The sequence below is a fragment of the Etheostoma spectabile genome, chromosome 18 (assembly GCF_008692095.1).
Source record: "Etheostoma spectabile isolate EspeVRDwgs_2016 chromosome 18, UIUC_Espe_1.0, whole genome shotgun sequence".
NCBI classification, from domain to species: Eukaryota; Metazoa; Chordata; class Actinopteri; order Perciformes; family Percidae; genus Etheostoma; species Etheostoma spectabile.
Genome location: NC_045750.1, coordinates 24,043,920 through 24,052,074, shown reverse-complemented (window position 1 = coordinate 24,052,074; position 8,155 = coordinate 24,043,920). Strand labels below are relative to the sequence as shown.

The following is an 8,155-nucleotide window of genomic DNA, read 5'->3' as shown; positions in this document are numbered from 1 at the left end:
GTATATATATATATATATATATATATATATATATATATATATATATATATAACAAAGATAAAATACTAATACTATACAGACAAAAGGGGAAGACCAAGTAAAATGTAAATCACTCTATATAGTACCGTGGCTAATAGCAGACTGGAAATTATGAGCATTATCCATCCATGAAGTTGACGTATGAAAGAATCTAAAGCTAAGAAGTCCTGTCAGCGAAGGCCCTTTGGCCTCTAGATAGCAACCTGGGAACCTAGGAATAGCCAGGAGACCCTTGCCAGAGGACTTCAGGCTGTGGTCCAGCTCACAAGGGGTCAGGAGTTGACTGATGTATTTTGGAGCTAGACCTAATGAGCTGATCCCACTCCCTTAAATCTGTTAAGCTTCTTGCTGCCCTACTTTGGACTAACTGCAGTCAAACTCTTAAACGTGAATAAAGTAAGTTACAGTTGTAATGGAGTAGAACAAAAGCAATGGATGTCATCTGCATTAAAAAAAAGACACTTAATATCATATTTGTGAATAGTGTCCCCTCAAGGAAGCAGAAAGCAAAAGCGGGCCTAAAACTGAGCCTTGTGACACACCACAAGTGAGATGGGCAGTAGGGGATGATGCATAGTTTACCTATTAAATATACAATATGTAACTTTCTACTGCAAGGGGTCTCTCAAGCAAAACAATGGATGGTAAACACTGACTTTTGATGATGTTGGGAAGTTGCGTGGAATTATGGGAGTTAAATTATGGGAATATGAGAGTTTCCCCATTCAAGTTTATTCAAGTTATTCCAATAAAATAGTTGCCGTTTCCCCAGCATTATTACGTGTTTTGTGAATTGATTTGTATTGGTAGCTGATCAGTTAACTAGGGAACCAGCAAGCTAACATTAGCCAGTGGCTAAAACCACACTATAACATCATATTCCACATGTCAATGTCACCTTTTGGATGCTTTCAAGATTGGGGCGGACAGAGTTTGTTGTACGTTACTCAAGGAGGTTGAGAGACGGGTGTGGGTGGGGATTTCTGGGGAATTCTCTGGGACGGCAAGGACATTCGATGGCCGTTGTCGGCAGCAGAAGATCTCTCAGCTGCCTGGTGTGCTAGCTGGCTAAATTAGCATTAGATTAGTCTTCTATCTATACGGTTGACATTATGGTGAACTTATTCATGGGTTAGCCCAGTGCTGTTATCTGTGGTCAAAACAATCATACTAAAAATTACTTTATGAGCATGTTGAACAATGTTGTAACCTTATAATGTCACCAACCATGCATTAGCATAAACATTAGCTACTTGTCAACCAGCACATTGTAGTAACGTTAAGCTGAATCAATATTGAAATGTCTCAATAAATTAGGTCTCTGTTGTATTATTGTGTTGCAAAGTGGCATGTAATTAATCACAAATTGATGCTGTGTGCCAAAAGAAGCAGTATTACATTAGGAGTAGTACTTTCTGTGACATTGTACGATTTACAATTACTCTTGGACGTATCATCTGGATGTTTTGACGGACGTAGCTAGAGGGTGAAAGGTAATATGACACCAAGCGACTAAAGGAAGTGTTCTGTGTCAAAAATAAAATTTGTTTGAAAATGGGTCAAAACATTTGGTACAGTGTAAGAACAGAACTCAAAAAATATATAACATAAATATGGTTGTTTTTAGATATTTTATATTTAGAACTGTTACATATTGTACCTTTAAATGCAGCACTAACACCCATACTCATTTAAATGCACTCCAAAGTAACCGTATACGAGTGGTCGCTAGGCTATGTCCCATTCCAACTCTTTAAAGCTGCCACCTTCAGTGCTGCTAGGCTGGAAACAGTATGAGTAAGTGAGACACCTTCATTAACATGTCTGTCATGATGACACCATAAGGCCTCCAAACAGTGTCATCACACACACATGCCTTTACATGCGCTAGTAGGGTACTATTACCTGCTGTTAGTTCTGGGCTTTGTTTCTGACAACAGCTGTGTATGCTCAATGCTATATGCTAAGATCATCTTGGATGCTAATTACATATTACCACTCTATTTAGATAAAAGGATATGAGGGCATTTTGGGATTACAATGCTTTGTCAGTGACGTCCTCAAGCAACATGTCCAAAAAAATAATACTTTTGTCCAGGTTCTTAAAGACGCTTTCAGAAGACCCAATACTCTTTCTCCTTCACAGACAGTTACTCACATATCTGCTGCTGCCTTGACTCGAAACAGCTTTTAACAATGGGTGCCGGACAAATAAAACTCACCCAAACATCAGGAGGAAAAGGAATGAAAAGAGGGAGGGAGGGAGGAAGGAGGGGGGAGAGAGAGAGAGAAAAAAGGCTGCAGGCTTTTCCAGAGGCAGTCAGTCAGTTGAATGTCTTATGAAGTTCCTTGAAGAGGTGCCAAGGCCTTTATAACACAAAACACAAAATCATTCAGTGGGAGGGAGAGACAGAGAGGAAGACAACAGAATAAAGAGTAAGAAATGGACGCAGAGAGTGAATCATAAAAAGAGATAAAGATTATGAATGAGGGTCCGGAGTTGGTTGGCCCGGAGCTGCAGTAAAAAACATCTCAGAGGGATTTGTTCTCCACTGTTCTGAATCAAAACACTTTAATGTGAGCAGAGACGTGCAGAGGGAGCACACACAAGCCAAACTCTCTGTGTGCTCTTTAAACCTCGTACAATATTGTACAAGTGTGTATATTATGCGTTTTTGTGTTCAATAAATGTTTCGCCTTTGGAAATTGTGTGTGTGTGTGTGTGTGTGTGTGTGTGTGTGTGTGTGTGTGCGCGCGCCATTCCCTTGCCTGGCTTGCTTCCTCCAGGCTGGAACGCATGGACCACACAGACGGCTGGCAGCGCTCCACGACAGCCTGGCTCCCCTTTTTCTCTCTGTCTCCTTCTCTCCTTCGCTCGCTGCCTCATCTCCCGCACCTCCTCTCTTTTTTACTTCTTTCCTTCTCCCCCCCCCCCACCCTCAATTCTGTTTTTATTATCTCCCCTCTCTTTCCCCTTCTCTTTCTCTCCTCCCTCCCTCTCCTCCCTGTACACCAGACCCCCATGGTAGACGGGCGTCTGGCTGTCACCCACTCAGCGCTTTTCCTTTCGAGCCACGCTCTGCCAGTTTTAGATTGCCACCTGAAATAATTCATTGTTTCTGACCGCTCACCAAAACAACATGGCCACTGTGAGGGCTCCAAATAAAAAAAGTGAAATATGGACCCAGTTTATTCATTCATCGACTTTACTGGCTGTTCAACTTTGAGATGACTGACACACATACACACAAACACAGACTGGCTGATTCAACCCAGGCTCCATGAGCATGGTTTTTTTTCTGAATCAGCCCCAAAGATACATTCATCCAAGCTCACCCAGTGATCATAAACCAGCCTGAAGGGCTTAGAGGGCATGACGTGACATCAAATTTATAAATCATTCCATTTATTCAGAATTTTCTGGCGCTCAGCAGTTTCCTCACATGTTTCTTAGTCAGTCTGCAGGGAGGAGAATTTGCTAGCGATGTGTCTGTAGCGATAGCTGAAACTTGCATTGGTGGGGGTTCTTTAAAGGAGTGCATCGACATTTTGGAAACATTTTCTCGCAGGGATCTGAAAATTGATTCTACTCTCCAGTCAGTACAGTAAATAGGAAGCTATAGCCAGGAAATATTATCTTTGGTAAGCATGAAGACCGGAAACGGTGAAACACCTAGCCTGACTTTGACCGAATGTTACAGAATCCACCTACCAGCACCTCTAAAGCTCACTCATTGACACTTTATATATTGTTTTGAACACATTTTTTTACCTTTAGGCAGGCCAGGCTAGCTGTTTCCAGTCTTTATGCTAGGCTAAGACTGCATATTTACCTTACCGATAAGAAAGTTGTTGATGAAAATGAGTGTATTTCCCAAAAACTATCCCAATAATCCTTTGAACATTTGGAGAAAAAAAAATGAAAACTTTGGAGGAGTGGTTTCAGCCAGGACATACAATATGAGGGACCAGCTAACTATCCGTCAAAGATCTCTGTGCTTAGGCTCGGATCCAATCTATTGCTGCCATTAATTACAGAGGACTTACATTCTGTTTGCCTACTTGCTCCTACTAACTGTTATCAGATCAGCAGGGGCAAGTTGAATCCATACTTATGTATCTGGGACAGCTGAAATAATACTACTCTAGGATCAGTGTGCTACTGTGTGATTAGGTATACTATCTATAGCAGTGTTATCTAATCATTATTAACCTTTTTTAGCCTGTCTGTATGGGCATGTGTGAGCCTGTACTGTACGTGTTATGGGCAAGGGTGAATGCATGATGCATGTGTTCAAATGTGCATTATTGCATGCACAGATGTGTATTTGCATGTGTCTATTCTTGTGTGTGTGTGTGCGTGCGCAAGTTGCTCACATCTGGTCTGAATCTGTCTATGTTTCCGGCCGCTGGCTGAGCAGGGAAGTGGCAGGCGCTATCGAAAATCTCCGCTGTTTTCACAGAGATGATGGGAATCTCAGGGACTTTCCCTACGGCAGTGAAATCATCCGCCTTTCCCGCTCCTTTAAATACCCCCGGCTCATTCCTCCGCCCTGCTAGGGTTCCGATAAAACAGCTGAGACGTCTTGTGTTTGGCAACAGTTGTCGTCTAAAACGTGTAATTAACTTGTGAAAAAACTGTATTTACTGTCAAGGCAGGCTAAACTAATAGACTTGAGGTCTGGCTGTTTGGAGTGTAAATTGGACCTTAATGTGGTGGTTGACATGCTGCATTACTATAGGAGGAAAAGATACATTGGTTTCCTTTTAACTTGGTTGCATCCATAGGTTTCTTGACATTGTGGTCGTGGGTGAAAGCTGAGAGCTACTGAAATTGCGACGACAAGTCGCAAGTTACCAGTGACAGAGAGCTGGCTTGTCATGTCTCATCAGAATTTTCTTTATCTCCTTAAATATACATGTTAATATACAGTATGTCTGTATTTTGGGATCTTCCTTAAAGATGTCAAAAATCTTAAACCCTCTCTAACTATTTCACCATTCGCTGTACTCTGTGCTCCTGTCTGATCCAGTGATCTTAATTTACTGGTCATCAGGGTCTCTTCCTCTCCATGTGCCTCCTCCCCCTCGTGTCTGTCCCCCTCTGTCTCCCCTCATCTCCCTCGGTCTCCCATTGCTATTTATTCCCATTACTAGGAGACGGGCTATGCACAAAGCCCGCACTGTATCCCGAGGCTTTTTTAGAATAGAAATTCGGTCTGTTGAAAATGGAAACGCTATGATTGACTGGGCACAGCTTGCACAGAGAGATGAGGAATGCCAGCGAGAGGCACAAATTATCCTCAGAAACGATGGAGTAATATTTTTAATGAAATATGGCCATGAATTATGTTAGAAAGCAAAAAACTTCAGTAAGCTGGGGTTTTCAAGTGGACTATATTATTCACGTTCCAAAGAAGCGGATGAGGAGATTGTCTGTTTGTTTTGAACTGGACAATGCCAGTCCGGTAACGTCATTGTCATACAAATCACGGTCCGTCTGGCTGCATTTTCACTCCTGTCATTTTCAAATTGTTGTTCCAGAATAAATAAATTGGAGGTGAGCAGTCAGAGGGTTTCATAAAAGCATTTAGGTGGCTGAAATATTTTTTTAAAGCTTGCTGTAGTGGAAAAATGCTTAAGAACGCTTAGGATGAGACCATTTTTGAGAGATTATTTTGTTGTCATTTGGTGTTTGATGGTTAGAGTGATATAAAATCTGCAGGGAGAGAGACAAAGGTGGGGATGGCCTGTGACCAAGCTCCTCAGCCGGAAGGTCACTGGGACACATTTTAAGGTGCTAACACACCAGGCTGACAGCCAAGAACTAGTGGCAATGGAGGCCGACTGGGGCATCGTCTCTCATCGCCTTGAACACACATCAAAGACAACAGTCGACGACCAACTGGCACGTACGTTCTGCTCCTGTATGAGAGGAAATAACGCTCAATACCAGCAGGCGGCGGTAATCTATTCATCATCTAAAAAGAGAAACTGGATATTCCAACCCGATGCTATGATACATACAACAAAACAGCGTTTGCCCAAATCAGCCAGCAGCAACACAGCCTACGGCCCCTCCGCTTCACTACACAACCCGCTGCTGACCAGATTGTCCGTCTGCCGGGCTGTCATCCATTCTGGATGGCAGGTTAGCATTTTTGCTAATTCCACCCAACATGCTCTCATGCTACACTGGTTACAGGAAATTTGCCGTAGTTGCCACTCATCTGGCCATTGCAATGTGGCTCAATGTTGTTTTTTGCCTCCAACGTGCTGCCTGGAAGGAGACAGTGGGGGCAAGAAAACACCAGCAAAGTGCTTTCTTGTTTGCGTGCAGTTTAGTGTCCCAAATTCCACTATGGTCACGCCACCCACTGATTGGTTGGGGTTAGGCATTTGACCTATAGTGGTTAGGGTTAGAATAGCCGATTGGTCAGGGGTTTGGGACCTTTACAAATGGGGTTATGTTACGGGGAATTTGGGACACTAAACTGCATGTATACCGTGCTTTGCTACGTTGTGACGAGAGTGTGTGAATAAACCATTAAGTTGTTACATTTTTCTAATCTAGTGTCCGTACAGCCGACTGGCTAGTTAGCTAGCTTGCTTGCTCTAGGGCTCTCGCACAAAACCATGGTGCAGAGGGAGACAGGTCTACGGTCGTAAACTTAAGTTTTGCAGTAGCCTATAGGACATTATTTATTAGTTTATTACGTAATGTGGGTGGATGTTTATATTAAAATAAATATACATACATGAGTAGTGATGTATCTTGTTGTACGTTTACCATGTTATGGACATAATGGGCGAAAAAATAGATAGAACTATTCCAAGAACATTGGAACGTCATTTTTGACAGCTCTATGTGTATCTATGTGTATTATGTGATGAAGATGCAAAATGAAAGCAGCCTTCTGTGTGTGGCCTCTCAAAAGTCGTTTGCTTGCTATTCTCACTTTTTTCTTCTCGTGTACGAATTGGCTCAAGCTGAATAGCCAATCAGATGGATTTCTGTTACTGACATCTCCGAAAAGAAGCCGAGGAGGTGTTGACGAGTAGCAACATTGTGTGACAGGTCGCAAAAAAACCCTGGTGTGTCAGCACCTTTATACAATTTGTCCACAAGGACCCCCGGTGAGGCCTTTTTCTGGGGTCTTTGATCTTTGAAATGCTGATTTTTCTGAAGATCTTCTCTGGCTCCATAACGCCCACACAGTCATGGAGCTGCAGTGCCAGGCCTTTGTTCCCAGCATAGGCAGGTTGGGCAGGATTCTGAAGTAGCTTGTTGTTTCTGCCTGAGCTAACTGGAGCTCTGCCAAGCACAGCAGGAGTTTCTACTCTACTCTTGATATTTACCTTTCCACCTTTACAGGAGAACTAGTGCGAGACCAGGCAGATGTACTGACACAGACCTGTGGCTGTGATAAAAAGAACTGTTTGGGCACAGGCCTCTCTTTCTACCCCGCCTTTACTTAACTATAGTCTACACCTGGGGCCCTGGGCAGGTTTAGCTGCAGGGCCAATAGGGCTGCTGGGATAGAGATGGGCTGGCTCAGACAGAATTGACACATTGTGTTGTGTTTGTGGTCTCGATTGATGTGTTTGCAATGTGCGTGTACTGTATTTGTATATTGGCGGGGTCTAGAGTTACCAGCCTGAAAGAGGGATGAGAATAAAGTCAGGATATAAAGGGTGTAAAGGTATTGGCAGAGGAATGCAGGAAAAGATATAATATATTTGGCATGAGTTACAACTCCTGTGGGGATAATTGGGCGATGGCGTGAGAGCTTGTGTTTACCTGAGGAAGAAGCCTCAGGTTAAAACTAAACATGTATGCACTTTCTCACTCTCACGTCTAACTTTTGCTCTCATGCAAGGTGATCGGAGATAATTTCCTTCTTAATTAGCAGGATGTAGCATCCCATTCCCAAAAACTTCTCCTTACCCCCTCTTTGTTTAGGAGCACAACACATTACGCTTACTAAGTTAAGCATGGCACACAGAAGAACTGAGTCATTAACTCTTCTGTTGCTTTCAGGTCAACTTTGACCCCTTTTAAAAAAGTTTCTATATCAGACATTTGGGTTTCTTTCAAACAAATTGTCCAAAAAAG

General features: G+C 42.7%; 1 protein-coding gene across 2 annotated transcripts in view; it reads left to right on the top strand.

The window, feature by feature from the left end:
• Positions 1-8,155, top strand: part of runx2b (RUNX family transcription factor 2b) — a 44,543-nt gene that overhangs the window by 26,689 nt on the left and 9,699 nt on the right. The window lies entirely within an intron of this gene.